The 15,473-nt window shown below is 38.5% G+C and overlaps 1 protein-coding gene across 1 annotated transcript in view; it reads left to right on the top strand.

Moving 5' to 3' along the window:
• GAS7 (growth arrest specific 7) overlaps window positions 1–15,473 on the top strand; it is a 2,864,621-nt gene that overhangs the window by 2,481,681 nt on the left and 367,467 nt on the right. The window lies entirely within an intron of this gene.

Raw genomic sequence — 15,473 nt, 5'->3', positions numbered from 1 at the left:
ATGCTTGTCTCGCTCGTCCTAAAATATGACCAAAATAAAAGAATCTTTTCTGACTGAGAATTTAACAAGTACTTGACAGTAAACAGCATCCTTTCGATGGATGAATGTTATTCAGGCATGTCCAAGATGGCCTTTCAAATTATACTTAAATAAAAATGATTCTGAGTTTAGAAAGGGAAAACTAGATTAAACTCCTTCCAGTCAGACTTCCAGATGTGTTTTATGCTGCTGTTTTTTGAAGGCATTTATTTATTTATTCAACATTTTTGACTGGGAAAGTCCAAGTAGGACAGAGCCTTTTTTCAGCCGAGGCCCGGGGAGAAATGCTCCAGGCACATGTCTTTGGATTGTGGGAGGAAACCGGAGTACCCATAGAAAACCCATTCGAACACAGGGAGAACATCCAAACTCCGCACAGAAGGCACCCCAGCTGAGAATCGAACCGGAGAACCTATTGCTATGAGGCAACAACATCAACTGCTGCACTACTGCTCCTCCCATCACTGCACATCAGTGCATCACTGCGATTGCAAAAGATCTCAATAAGTGATTATTTGGTTTGACTATCTGTTACTTAGTTGGCAGCAGAGGTGGCTTATGATACTGGCTGCTGGGCTGCAGTTCCTCCAATGAAAAAAAAGAGAGAAATTATTTCATAGTTATTTTTTCTTTTAAAAGTAATATATATATTCCACTTCCCCAGGAGATCTCAGCCCTCTTGACTTCAACTTGGAAAAAATAACTCATATACTTAGTCTACTCACTGGGTTTCTTTGTAAACAACCAGGCATTATGCCATATTACTGGTCTCTTTAGTGGCAGGAATGTTGCCCCAAAAGCAGCTTTCTGGGCTACTGTTAGAAGCAGCAAGGAGCTGCTTCTATTGGCTCAGACTGCCCCAAGTGACTAAGGCATGAGAGAAATATATAGCAGTTGTGGTGGGTTGCACACTGCAGCCTGACAACAGTGAATTAAGAATGCATTTCCTGTGTGGAGTTATTTTTGTATTTATTCATTCATTTGATTACAGTCAAATAACTGAGGCATTCAGTCACTTTCATACATGTTTCTGTATTGATGGCCCTGTATGTGTATGTATGTATGGAGGCATAAAAGCAGTCAACTGCCCTTGATTTTACAAAGGTCAGAGATTTTGCCCTATATTTTGGTCTGTTTCACATAAAGGTTATGTTTGTTTTCTAGCAAATCAATGAGGATTGCTATTTTTAAATAATGACAAACATTTTGAGTTTTAGACTTAATGGCCCTCAGAAAAAAAAACATGCTAAAAAGTAACTTTCTAAGTATTTAAGGGCAGTATCTGTTCAGGATTCTGGTCCTTTATCCACTATTATTTTTAGCATTGTTCATTATTCTTGATATAGTCATATATAAACTAATATCACGAACCACAAACTGATGAATAAAATCCAGAAGCATAAAAGCAATCAAGCGGACAAACGTGGTGGATAGGAAGAATATTTAATGGTAAGCGCTTTCGGCTGCAACTCCAGCCTTCATCAGACAAACAAAAACTCAAACTGAAATCTTTATATACCATGTTAATAACCCAATATACCTCATTCAATTGATAATGATTAAAACATAATTGAATACATAATGTAAAGAAACCGCTTGTAGGGAGTTAATGCTCTGTTGTATGAGCCAAAATAAATACAAAATAAAAACGAAACCACAGAGCAAAGCAATGAAGGGGCTCAAAATGCTCACGCAAAGTCCCATATAACACAAAGCAGTAGTCACAGGCAAAAAATGCTCCAACGTTGTAAAAGAGTAAAAAAGCAGAAGTTTATTGTAGAACAGGGTAGCGCTTTCGCTAAATAGCTTCTTCAGCCCTTTATAAAAACAACCAACATTTAATCCATTTAAATACCTAAAAAAGGCGCCATTCTAATGAAAATTATTTAAAGGTATACATACCCAAACGGCAGAATACCATAATCACATAAAAATATCCAACTAACAACAAGACCCTGCTTTAATGTACGCTATACAATAATTGTATATGCAGGGGCTATAAACATTGAAACAGCTAAAGTATAAATAAACATAATCCTAGATACATAATAAAAAGCAGGAAACTCTGGCTGTCTTAAAATTCTTCAACTATATCTGAGTTTCCTCATTTTTAAGAGTGGACGTAGTGGAACTTTACCATTAAGCCCAGGGGGAGCATCAGCTCGAAACCTGATGATCCAATGTGTCTCCCTCGCTTCTGTATAGTTCTTCACATCACCCCTCCTATATGTCCTATATATTTGTTCCAAAACCCTAAATTTAAACTGATGTTGCGGACCCTGCTCAGAAGTATGCTTGGCAAGTGCATTGTGTAGGTATACCTTCCTGATATGGTAAACGTGCTCACGAATCCTGTCCCTTAAGCAGCGATTCGTCTTCCCAACGTAAAATGCTGGACAGGCTGTACAGGTAGCTAAATACACCACATCTTTGGACATGCAATTCCCATTAACACGTATAGTGTATGGACCAAGTAAAGTGGTATGTACAAATACTGGATCTATAAGAATATATGAGCAGAAATTACTGTAATTTCTGCTCATATATTCTTATAGATCCAGTATTTGTACATCCCACTTTACTTGGTCCATACACTATACGTGTTAATGGGAATTGCATGTCCAAAGATGTGGTGTATTTAGCTACCTGTACAGCCTGTCCAGCATTTTACGTTGGGAAGACGAATCGCTGCTTAAGGGACAGGATTCGTGAGCACGTTTACCATATCAGGAAGGTATACCTACACAATGCACTTGCCAAGCATACTTCTGAGCAGGGTCCGCAACATCAGTTTAAATTTAGGGTTTTGGAACAAATATATAGGACATATAGGAGGGGTGATGTGAAGAACTATACAGAAGCGAGGGAGACACATTGGATCATCAGGTTTCGAGCTGATGCTCCCCCTGGGCTTAATGGTAAAGTTCCACTACGTCCACTCTTAAAAATGAGGAAACTCAGACATAGTTGAAGAATTTTAAGACAGCCAGAGTTTCCTGCTTTTTATTATGTATCTAGGATTATGTTTATTTATACTTTAGCTGTTTCAATGTTTATAGCCCCTGCATATACAATTATTGTATAGCGTACATTAAAGCAGGGTCTTGTTGTTAGTTGGATATTTTTATGTGATTATGGTATTCTGCCGTTTGGGTATGTATACCTTTAAATAATTTTCATTAGAATGGCACCTTTTTTAGGTATTTAAATGGATTAAGTGTTGGTTGTTTTTATAAAGGGCTGAAGAAGCTATTTAGCGAAAGTGCTACCCTGTTCTACAATAAACTTCTGCTTTTTTACTCTTTTACAACGTTGGAGCATTTTTTGCCTGTGACTACTGCTTTGTGTTATATGGGACTTTGCATGAGCATTTTGAGCCCCTTCATTGCTTTGCTCTGTGGTTTCGTTTTTATTTTATAATTGAATACATAATTGAATAGTCTAAACCTTCCATTGAACAACTTTAAGATAACCAACCATATGTATATCTAAAAATTATACATAAAACATAAATTACACATAATATGAACCCATATACAAAAATATAAAAATATAAAAATATATTTTTATAAAATAATATAAATAACTATAAACATATATATTCAACCTGAATTAAATATACAATGAACAATTTTATTATGTATCATCTATTAAAAGCCTTAAGCTTTAAAATACTTGTAATAGAAATAGAATCATTTAGACCTGGAAATTGTGTGGTGTTTAAAAACACCTGCGACCAATATTCTTTTGATTCTAATATAATTTTCCAAGGCCCTCTTCTAGGAGATGGAGAAACCTGAGTTAACATCAAATGGTGATGTTCGAATCTTGCAACCTGATAAGGGGGGTGGATTAGTCATAATGAATGTTTTTGATTATAATCAACAATTATTGCATATATTATATGATGATGCTTATATTGAAGTTTCTATAAATGAAATTAATATTTCTTATGCCAGAACTGATTATTTCTTAGAGGACATGTTATGGCAGGAACAAATAAGCAATGAAGCCTTTGTATATATGCAAGTGAAGAATCCAAAAATCCCCATTATTTTTGGAGCGCCAAAATTGCACAAGGATTTGCAAAATCCACCATTACGTCCCATTGTGGATGCTGGTGGCTCAAAAATGTATTTCGTAGCCAAATATATTGATATGAGGTTAAAAGACAAAATGAAAAATTTACAATATATTTGTCGCGACTCTAGGGATTTTCTCACCAAGGTCAATAGATTACATATTGATAGTGTGCATAATATCAAGTTCATTACAGTGGATGTAAAAGATCTCTTCACTTGCATACCACAACGAACAGGTTTAGCTTGGTTTATTGACTTTTTCTCAGAAATGGTATCTATCACACAAGATGAACTTAATGCGCTAGTACATTTATTAGAGCTAGTTTTATCTAATAATTATATTTATCATGATGGACATTATTTCAAACAAATAAAAGGGGTAGCAATGGGCTCCCCTATAGGTACATTATATGCTAACGTCATTATGGCTATTTGGGAGCCAAGGTATTTGTTTCAGTCACAATTTATGCAATATATAGATTTTTATAGCCGATTCTTGGATGACCTTTTCTTCATTTGGCTTGGACCTATAGAATTGGTTGATGAATTTATGACATATATAAATGCCACTACAGATTTTTTGATTTGTACTCATGAAATTGGAGTGGACAATATTTCATATCTAGACATTCTTTTATCAAAAGATTTAATACATAATAGTTTGAAGGCCAATATCTATCGAAAGAAAACTTATTCCAACAAATTCTTACATTTTTCTAGTAACCATCCCCGACATGTTAAAAAGGCAGTCTTAAAAGGACAGTTGGTTCGAGCAGCATGTATGGTTTCCCAATTTCATGATTTTGTTGAAGAATGCCAATTTATTATGAATATGTTTTTAAACAGGGATTATCCCAAGTATTTTGTTGACAACATATTCCATGAGGTTTTCAGTAAAAGCGAAACTGGGTTTTATAAACCATTATTGGGACATTCTAATATATGTGTCACACAACAAACTGAGCAACATGATTTGATACAACGAGTATCAACTATTGCACAAAATGACACAAATATTAACACTGCTCAAACCAACGATTGTAATAATGGGAATATAGCTTTTATCACTACTTTCACACAGGATTCCGAGTATATTAAAAGGTTGGTGAACAAAAATTGGATTTTTATTAAGGGAGATATACAGCTGGTCAGCCTTTTAGGCACACAACCTTCCATCATTTATAAAAGAGATTGAAATTTAAAGGATTGGTGCAATGCTTGTTCCAATACAGTGGGTACCATCCAAGGAAAAATGAGAAAATGCAATATGTGCAATTATTGTTCCTACATTTTGGAAGCTGAACAAGTAACTATTAATGGCACCCAGATAAAATTAAAGGGGAAATATAATTGCAATACTTCTGGGGTGGTCTATGCTGCATTATGTTCACAATGCTCAGCTTATTATATAGGCAAAACTGAATGAAAATGAAAACAGCGTATTTATGAGCATGTTTATGACTTTAATAGGCATTCACATAATAATGCCTTATATAGGCATCTTGCACAAATTTCTGCACATAATTTTCATTTCATTGTATTGGAGCAGGTTTCTCCATCTCCTAGAAGACGGCCTTGGAAAATTATATTACAATCAAAAGAATATTGGTGGCAGGTGTTTTTAAACGCCACACAATTTCCAGGTCTAAATTATTATATTTCTATTACAAGTATTTTAAAGCTTAAGGCTTTTAATAGATGATACATAATACAATTGTTTATTGTATATTTAATTCAGGTTGAATATATATGCTTATAGTCATTTATATTATTTTTTAAAAATATATTTTTATATTTTTATATTTTTGTATATGGGTTCATATTATGTGTAATTTATGTTTTATGTATAATTTTTAGATATACATATGGTTGGTTATCTTAAAGTTGTTCAATGGAAGGTTTAGACTATTCAATTATGTATTCAATTATGTATTAATCATTATCAATTGAATGAGGTATATTGGGTAATTGACTGTTATTAACATGGTATATAAAGATTTCAGTTTGAGTTTTTGTTTGTCTGATGAAGGCTAGAGTTGCAGCCGAAAGCGCTTACCATTAAATATTCTTCCTATCCACCACGTTTGTCCGCTTGATTGCTTTTGTGCTTCTGGATTTTATTCATCATATATTCATATATAATATGAATAACAAATGCAGAAACCCTTATTCACCGCTTTTGTCTTTAGACTTATGAAGTCTAAAGACAAAAGTGACGAATAAAGGTTTCTGTAAGCTGATTCCTGTGAAATTCTTGCTGGTTGGCTGAATATGTGATTTTCCTTGTTTTGGTTTTGTTACCACTGTTGGATTTTGTGGTGATTTTTTTTTTTTTGGTTGAGAGTAGAGAAGCTGATGGATCGGGTAGCATAAGGAAGAAATTGGAGTGACTATGGAGTTAAAATATGGGTGCAACAAACAATGTCAGTGTGGTCTATTAATTAGAAAGGGTAGAGGAGATCAGTTATTAATGGGTAGATCATAAAATGTGAATTCATGAGCGTCTTTTGAATTTCACACAAACATGCAAAAAATGTTTGCTTGTTAGTTTATAGTTGAGTGTTGAAACATGTCAGTGTCAGGGGAAAAGATGGGTCTGAAATGTAATTCTGTAAGTATATGAGAGGATACTGCTGGGTCCACTGTATGAGGGCCAGCAGGTATGACAGATGAGAACAGATCTTTATATTTCCTTTAAGAAGGGACATAAAAACTTGTTTGAGGGCTAATTCTTCATTAATGGTTTACACTTGAGGTATTTGACAACTGGGTAGCCCTCAATATTATGGGTAGTGGGTCTCTGATACAATCCACTAACAACTTTCTCCTCAAAGTAGCTAAAGATAATAGTGCTGCTGGTTCATCCCTCTACAATAGCCAAACAATGGAATAAACTTTCCCCCTCTCATGACAGCTATAGCTTCTATACATGAATTTAAAAAGTCTTTAAAATCACATTTGTTGAACTCATGCTCTGCACCTGTGACAGTCCAGATTAATACTAGGACCCCTCCCTTCTCTCACTCTATCTCCTTATTTCTGTACTTATCGATCTCACCTTCATCCCATATACCTTCTCTCCTCACATCTCTTATAATTATACCTACTGTATCTTACCCTTGCTGTACTTAATGACAGCTGCTAAAATCAAAAAACGACTTTCTGGTGAAACTAATATTTTAAATTGCTGGTGCTATAATATAATTTTATGTCATATGTTAAATAATTCTACTTGGCATTAATGTACTGTATTGTATGAATTCAAATTGAAGACTATTATTGTGTGTATAAATGCTAATTGTGGAGCTTTTCTCCCAGCGCCTCCTCTAAAAAAGGACCCATGTCCAGCTGGACATTCCTAGTAACCAAATGTAAAATAAGTAAATAAAAATGCATCAGTATCTTTTGACAAAGGTAAATTTTGGCTGGGGGGTTGTTAAATTATAGTGTGCATACGTAGATGCATTCTGCAGTTTTACACTGTGGCATCAAAGAGAGAACCAGATTATGGTCAAATAGGACCCTATGCAGGGTAGTGGGTCAGTGCCCCCTACACACACAGCAGTCCCCCCTGCAGCCATTCAGAGTCCCATTACTTGGCTATTTCTCCCCAGTTACTATAAACACTGTTCAAACCTGTCAGTGCATATACTATTTTTTTATTTACTTCTGCAATAATTACAGATATTTAGATTTAATTTAAAACTTCAAATTTCAAATTTTATAGCACATACACTGATAGACATTTGGTAAGCCAAACAATACAGTCTCACAATGAAAACGGACTTAGCATTAACAGTAAACTTCTCTGCCTTTGAAACTCACATTCATTGAAATGGCATTAAAACCCACACTCAAAGAAAATGCATCTGGCCAGTGGCAGATAAAGTTTACCTATGGGCTGTTTTCAAACTATAGGCCCCTTGCACAAATTTTTAGGACCAAGCATACATGCATGTGTTCTTTGACTCACCTTCCTGATTTTATTGTTATATACCTTGCATAATATATCACCACTTGTTAAGAGTGTGTTTTAAATTTGTAGTTTTTAACATTTTTCAGTAAGCAATGAAACAAAATGTATTAACCAATAATGACAAAACTGCTCATTTCAAAACAATTCAACCATAAAATGTCACTCAATATCAATCAATATGCACAATTTCTGCAGAAGTAAAAGTCATCTGAATAATTCTATATTAAAGAAATATATAACTAATGAAGAGGTTGCTACTAGCTAATAACATTCTATTTCAGTGTTTCATCAACAAATTGAGTGCCTGATGCCCCTGAAGGATAAATTGACTATGGTAAATTAACAAAATAGTAAAGTGGTAATATTGCAACAGAGAATGGATGGCAAGCTGACAACAGGTTCATAGTTACAAGGCATCTCATCTAAAGGAAGACATACTCAGGACTGCACCCCCACCCCCTAAAAGTACAACTCAGTATCAGCAATCCATCTACATGGTGTGGGAGTTGAATACACAGCCTTCTGCATCACGTATGCTACCTGTTTTGTTGCTAATACTGTTTTAAAATTCTGTAGAACAAACAGTGATAACCATTTGCTAAACAAAACAGTTGCACATTGAAAACAGACAGCATGAACAGCATACCTCTCAACTTCTTAGATCAAGAAATATGGACAAAACCATAAATAATGAGGGAGCAAAGACCCATAAATAGGGACAATTTTTTAAATATTGCTCTTACAGACTGCGAAAGTTGATAGAATGACAGGGATTGCATTAGTCTGAATTTTAGTTTTTTTCTAAGGTAAGGTGTAGGATTGCGGTTGGGGTGGGGGGACAGGGATACAGTTAGTATTAGTAAGAGAAGCAGGGAGTGATACTACATAGCCAAACAGTTTGGAGACAGATATATATGTAACAGGAAAAAAAGCATCATTAAGCTGGTGTATATGTGGACATGAGAAATATTAAAGAAATGAGCACAGAGATGATGTACAGGTAGTGAAAGTGATGTTTAATACAGTGGTTTTGATTAAGAGATTTGTGTTGAATAGTGGAGCAGAACAGCAGCTATTGATGTCTGATATTTCATTGCATGTAAAAGACAGTTGTTGTGTCTTTCGGCTTTTCCCGATTAGGGGTCGCCACAGCGGAACTCCGGTCCGCTAATGATTGGTAGTTGATTTTTACGTGCCGAGTTACCAGCCCTGACGCACAACCTTCAACGAAGCTACGCCCATTCATGCATGTCTCCACGCAGAAGACGCTCTAGCTGAGAATTGAACTGGACAGCGTCTTACTGTGAGGTGACAACGCTACCGCAGTACCCAGTATGGCAGACAAATGCAGCACCAACAAAGCAAAAGTGTCCTTTTGTTACTCTGCATTTGTTCTAGATATGTGTAAGGTGAACTGAGATAACTGGGTTGCTGCAGCCATTAGCCACATGCCTGACTTACACACACTGGAGCAATCTATCTACCAGGAAAGTGTACTACATGTAGGAGGTAAATGGATTTTCCAGGTTACGTGACCTTCCATCTATGCAGTACAGTGAACTGCCCATAGGAGTATATAATGTCTGCCCATGTTTTTGTTTACAGTATTGGAACATATTCCATCTCTTTTTACTGCACATAATTATACTACGGACGGTGCAGTGGTTAACATTGTCACCTCACAGCAAGAGGTTCTTCAGTTCGATTCTTGGCTGGGTTGGCCTTCTGTGCAGAGTCTGCATGTGTCTTCCCTGCATTCTTGTGGGTTTCCTCCCACATTACAAAGACATGCATCTGAAGCATTTCTCTCCAGGCCTCTGCTGAAAATTGGATCATTCCATGCCAGACTTTCCCAGTAAACAAATGTTAAATAAATACTGAAATGATTTATATTTGAAGTAACTTGGAAGCAATTCATTACTTATGTTACAGAAAAACTTGAAAACCGTGACAGAGTCCAGACTTTTTAAGGTATGAGGATTCAATAAAAGCTCTTTTCATGTTTATTTATTTCAATAATATAGTAAATATGAAAACAGTTGAAAAATGTGGAAAAAATAACAAAGAAAACACACGAGAGAACAACCATTATTGCAGTATGTCCTTAAGGTATGCTGTTACTCTTCATATTTTTAAAAGACATAACATCTAGATGATCAGGCAGTCTAATTTGCTGGCAGCTCATCCCTGGTGTTGAGAAAGAAAAGTGAACAAAAGAAGAGCATACATACCACGGATAAAAGTGAGCAGTCTGTGAAAGAGTTCCATTCCAGTATGAAGGCCCGTGTATCACAACCAGAAAAAGATCAGTCCCACGTGGAGGGCAGTCAGCAATCAGCATTTCAACAGATTTTACAAGAAGTAAATACTAAGATCGATTCTTTCATAGAATTCTCAACCAAGTGTAGAGAAAAGGTTGACCTGTTTTTATGAGCACTCAGATGACATCATTTAACTGCAAAAGGAGAATGTCACCTTGAGAGAAAAAGTAGCTGATGTTGAAGTGAAGGTAGCAGAGATCATCGATAAACAGATATGGTGGACCATTTGAGGCAGAAAGATTTAAGAATTGTAGGGATGCCAGAAAGATTGGAAGGGGCTAGTTGTGCATCATTTGAACAGCAGCACCTAGTGAAATGATCCAGGCTTCCATATGATTCCATAAATATTTATAGGCCACACAGAGACCTGACCTGAAGACCATTGAGTGCAAGAAGTAAGCCTTGCCAGTTGCAGCCTGCTTAGAGAACTACAAAAAAGAAAATTCATTGAAAGATTTGGACCCCTGGAAGAAGCTGTAGTGTAGGAAAACAGAGGGTTTACTTAGATAGTGACTACAGTGTAACCACTGTGCAATGTAGAACCAAATTCATCCCAGCCATGAAACTTTATAGACAACAAAGAATGAAAATTTATCTCCAGTACCCAGCTTTTCTAAGACTGCAAGTCATGGAACAAACATAAAACTTTTATACATTTTTTGTAGGTAGAGAAATTTTTGAGAGAGAGACAAAGAGAGAAAAGCAAAAAGTCAGCTCTCAGGGAATGTCTCCTCCTGAGCTAATGGATTCAAAGGCAAATGAAACAGCGAGCAGCAACCTACCTGGGCAAAGAAAGCCTCATTTCTTAATGTTCTTCATGTTTCACTGTTGCAGTCCTGACTCTTCGGATTTCCTGCTGTGAATGCTCTTGGCCGGCCCAACTACTGGAGAAAACTGTTTTCGCCTCACAGGCTGGCGGATGCCCTTACTGAAGTCAGTATGTTCAGGTATAAAGGAAGCCAGCCTGTGTCACCACTTCAGTCTTTTTTTTTGCTGCTGGACCCTGAAGCAGTACTCAATGCATCAGTCGGTCCGCACCAGAAAGAAATTGTCATCGGAAAGATAAGTACCCCGTTGGGGAACTCTTTTCTTTTTCACTTAACTCATGTCAGATAAAGTAAGTAATTGTCTCTGCTGTGGTAAACAAATCCCACACAGACTTCCATACTCTTTGCGTTACTTGCATAAGTAAACCAAACCATGAAATCCCTAGTTGTCATTTTGTGCTAGGTTTACAGTTGGAATGATTAGGCATAGGGCTGACTTCTTAGCTCATTTTCTAAGATAAAAGGCAGTTGAACTGTGTCTGATGGCATATGCAGGTCTTCCAGATCTTGAGGTGCATAAGCACAAAAAAGCAAAGAAACTTATGCCGGAGTCATCATATGACAATCACTCCCCACCTGACTCTCCTCTAGACCAATCATTGTTGAGGAAGGTGAGGCACCTTTCCAGCCCCTTCAACATTTGAAACAATGATCCAGGCCACTGTTGAGACCCATTTGGAGTCCATCATGCCTTCGGTTCCTTCATCTTCCACTGCTCACATCTTCAGCTCATCGGTTGTCTCTGAGGTTGCTCAGCAGGCCACAGCTTCTGGCAAGCACTTGTTAACCAGTGACACATCACAGCCTAGGACTACACTGGTGTATTTTCACAGAGAGGCAGATGCTGGGACATCAGATGCACCTAGGCCTAAGGCCAAACCCATCCCAAAGAAAGGCAGTATGGAAGCACCTCCACCTAGGCCTATGGGCTCCCACTTACCGGGATCCCAACAGGATTTCATTAAGCTGGCTGAGGACTTAATTCACATTGTAAAGGCCAGACAGACCACAGGTGAAGCTACCACAGGAAAAAGGAAAAGGAATGCCTATACTGGTCTTGGCCTTGAACCCTTCCTATCTGAGGAAGATTCAGACTTGGAGGACTTGAGCTAAGTGGAAGGATCCTCTTACACATCCTTTGAGGAATCAGATTATGAGGAGAACCTTCTCACAGCTTCACCTCTAGAGGATCAAACTTTTGAGGAGATTGTTCATTCTATGAGACAGCATTTTCAGTGGGAAGTACAAGATTACCCCTAGGCCAGGAAGAGAATCACGGAGTTCTTGGACCTCCCTGAGCACGAATCTTTAGCTATCTCTTCCATTTTGAAAGTGGTAGAGGATGTTTTTCAGGATGCCTCCATGAATCCTGACTCACTTCCTCCTGCCCCTAGGAAACCGGATAGATTGTACAGGGTGCAAGACGCCCACAAATATCTGTTTAAAAATCTTTCTGCTGATCCAGAAGTTGTTACTCAAGGCCCTAAAGGGGCTAGGGCCAGTATCTCCAAGAATCCCCTGCCCATGGACAAGGTGAGCAGGGTTCTAGACAGGTTTGGAAAGAAGGTATACACCTCTGTTACTCTGCCTGTGAGGGCCCTCAACTGTCAATTTCATGTGATCAAATATCAGCGAACCATCCTTGATCAACTCAAGCAAAAAAATTCAACCATGGAAGATAAAAATCTTTCTAAGGAAATTTTAGACTTATGTTCATAGGTGTGTACTAGGCTAATGGCCCTGAAGCCTTTACAAGCCTAGCCCATAGAAGTGACCTGGCATTGTGCCACCCAACGTTAGTTCCCAGTGCCTCTGTCAAGTAGATCCACTGGAGTGATCCCTGGGGTGAACTTTCTATTTCCCATCCACTCATCAAGATTTCTCTCGAAGAGGGACAGCAAGGAGCTCCGCTTGACATGTATGGGAAGTCTATCGCAGAGCATGGGTAGCCTCTGGGTGAGGAACATGGTAATGAGCTTGAGCCCTCTGGAGTGTGTGGTGCAGAGGGATTGGGATTTCTTTAGATGTAGCATTTCTAACAGAACTGGGTCAGACATGGCTTTGCAAGTCAAGCAGAGATCAACTCTAAGTAGGCATTATGAGTCTTTTGAGTCTGTCCATGTAGAACATGTGTTTAATGCCTAGGATCCTCTTTGTGAGGTACTTCTGTGGCCTCTCCAGCTGTTGCAGGTGTATAGTGAGGTACATACCAAGTGGGGAATTATGCTCAATGATTGGTCTAATGAGGGAAGAGTAGAGAGAGACGATGATCTCTTTCTTCCTGGATGAAAAACCCTTGGTAATGAGCTGTGCCACATAGAAGGGCTTTCTGACCACAGTGGCAATGTGGTGGTTGAATGAGAGGTTGCTGTCAACCTGCATCCCCAGATCTCTTATAAAGTCTTTAGTGTTCAGTGGGCTCCCATCGATGTGGTAATTAGTGGGAACTGAATTTTTACCAAAGGGGATGATGATGGATTTTTTGACATTAAGCTTAAGGCCATGATTTCAACACCAATCATTGGTCTCAGTGAGGCCTTTCTGTAGGATGTCTGCATCACCTGGGGAGTTAATAATGGCTCCCAGCCTGCAGTCATCTGCATACTTTGTCAGCCAGAGTCCCTTTGTGTTGGCCTGGACTTCTGAGAAGTAGATGCTGAACAGGAGAGGACCCAGGACCAATCCCTGTGGGACTCCACTTATGACTGGTCAGCAGTCTGATTTGGAGTACTCTACTTTCACACTGTGTCATCTGTGAGCCAATTTGCAACCCACCTAGTGATATAGGGGTTGATGCCTAGCTTGGTGAGTTTATCAATAATTCCCGAGTGAGGAATGGTATCAAAGGCCTTGGCCAGATCGAAGTAGGCTGTATGCACTGCCTTACCTTCATCCACAGCCCTGGTGACTGACTCAAAGAAGTCAACCTGGTTGAGCAGGCATGATCTCCACTTCACAAAGCCAAATTGCATGGGGTCTAGAGTTTGGAGGTTTCCTATATCTTTGTTAATCAGGTCCATGATGATGTGCTCCATAGCTTTACATGTCAGACTCATCAGTCTAATGGGCCATTAATTCCCTGGGTCTGTAGTCACTCCCACTTTATGGAGAGGGAGTGCACCATTCTGTAGGGACAAAGCCTGAGGTGAGGCTGTGACTGAACAGGACACACAGATGTGGTGCCAGTTCAATTTGTAGTTCATGTAGAACACAGCCAGGGATATTATCAGGTCCCATGGAAGCTGTATTCTTGGCCTTGGACAATGTAGCTTTAACCTTCTTCATCTGGTATTGTGATTGGTCCTTTGGGAGGGGGAGGGGTAAAGTTGGCACTGAATCTGTTGGCCAGTATGTTGGCAATATCTGTTGGCTCAATATATGAGGTACCATTGTGCAGTAACTCAGTGCAAATCTGGGTATTGCAGTGGAGGTTCTTGATATAACTATAGAAGGCTTTGTGACTGTTTTTAGTTTCTGTCACAATTCTGCCTTCATAGCTGGCTTTGGAGGATTTGATGAGGGATCTCAACTTTTTGTTGAGGCTAATAAGGGAGTTTTTCCAGTCTTGGGACTTCACCTTTTTCTGCAACAGTTTCTTCCTTCTGTTGTATAGAGTTTATTAAGAGCAGGGGACCACCAAATTGACTTCCTTTTTTTGGAGGAGAGCGTCTTGGTTCTGTTGGGTATGGCTAGTTCCATGCATTTATGTACATATTCGTACAGTGCATTGGTGTATGATTCAGAAGTCATGCAGCTATTTTTCATTGGCATAGGTAACGTGAAGTAAGCCATCTCTGTTTCTAGGAGCCCAAAGTCAGCTCTGGAGAAGTTTTCAAGGTGGTTAAATTTGTGTGTGTGTGTGGGGGGGGGGGGTGGGGGTGAGATGTGGATTTCCATGGTTATTAGTTTATGGTCATATCTGACCAGGGAGGGATTGACTATTGGTGTAGAGCAATGGTCGCCCATGTTAGTAATAACCAGGTCAAGGATGTTGCTTCCTGTAGTGAGGGTCAGAATGAGCTCATCCAGGGCATTGTAATTGATGAATTCCAGGAAGTATTGGGGCAGAGTATTGATGCATGAGTAGTTTTCCCAGTTGAGGGAGGGATATTTGAAGTCCCCTAGTATGAGAGTGTTGGGTTGGACCTTGATAGATTCCAGGGTGCTTAAGAATGTTGAGTGAGTGTCTAGAAACATGGTTGTCACTCCAGTTTCTAGCTGGGAAAAC

Source organism: Protopterus annectens, chromosome 14.part0 (genome assembly GCF_019279795.1).
Source record: "Protopterus annectens isolate FY-2018-M chromosome 14.part0, PAN1.0, whole genome shotgun sequence".
NCBI classification, from domain to species: Eukaryota; Metazoa; Chordata; order Ceratodontiformes; family Protopteridae; genus Protopterus; species Protopterus annectens.
Note: the sequence above shows the minus strand (reverse complement) of the source record. Positions and strands in the feature narration are given on the sequence as shown.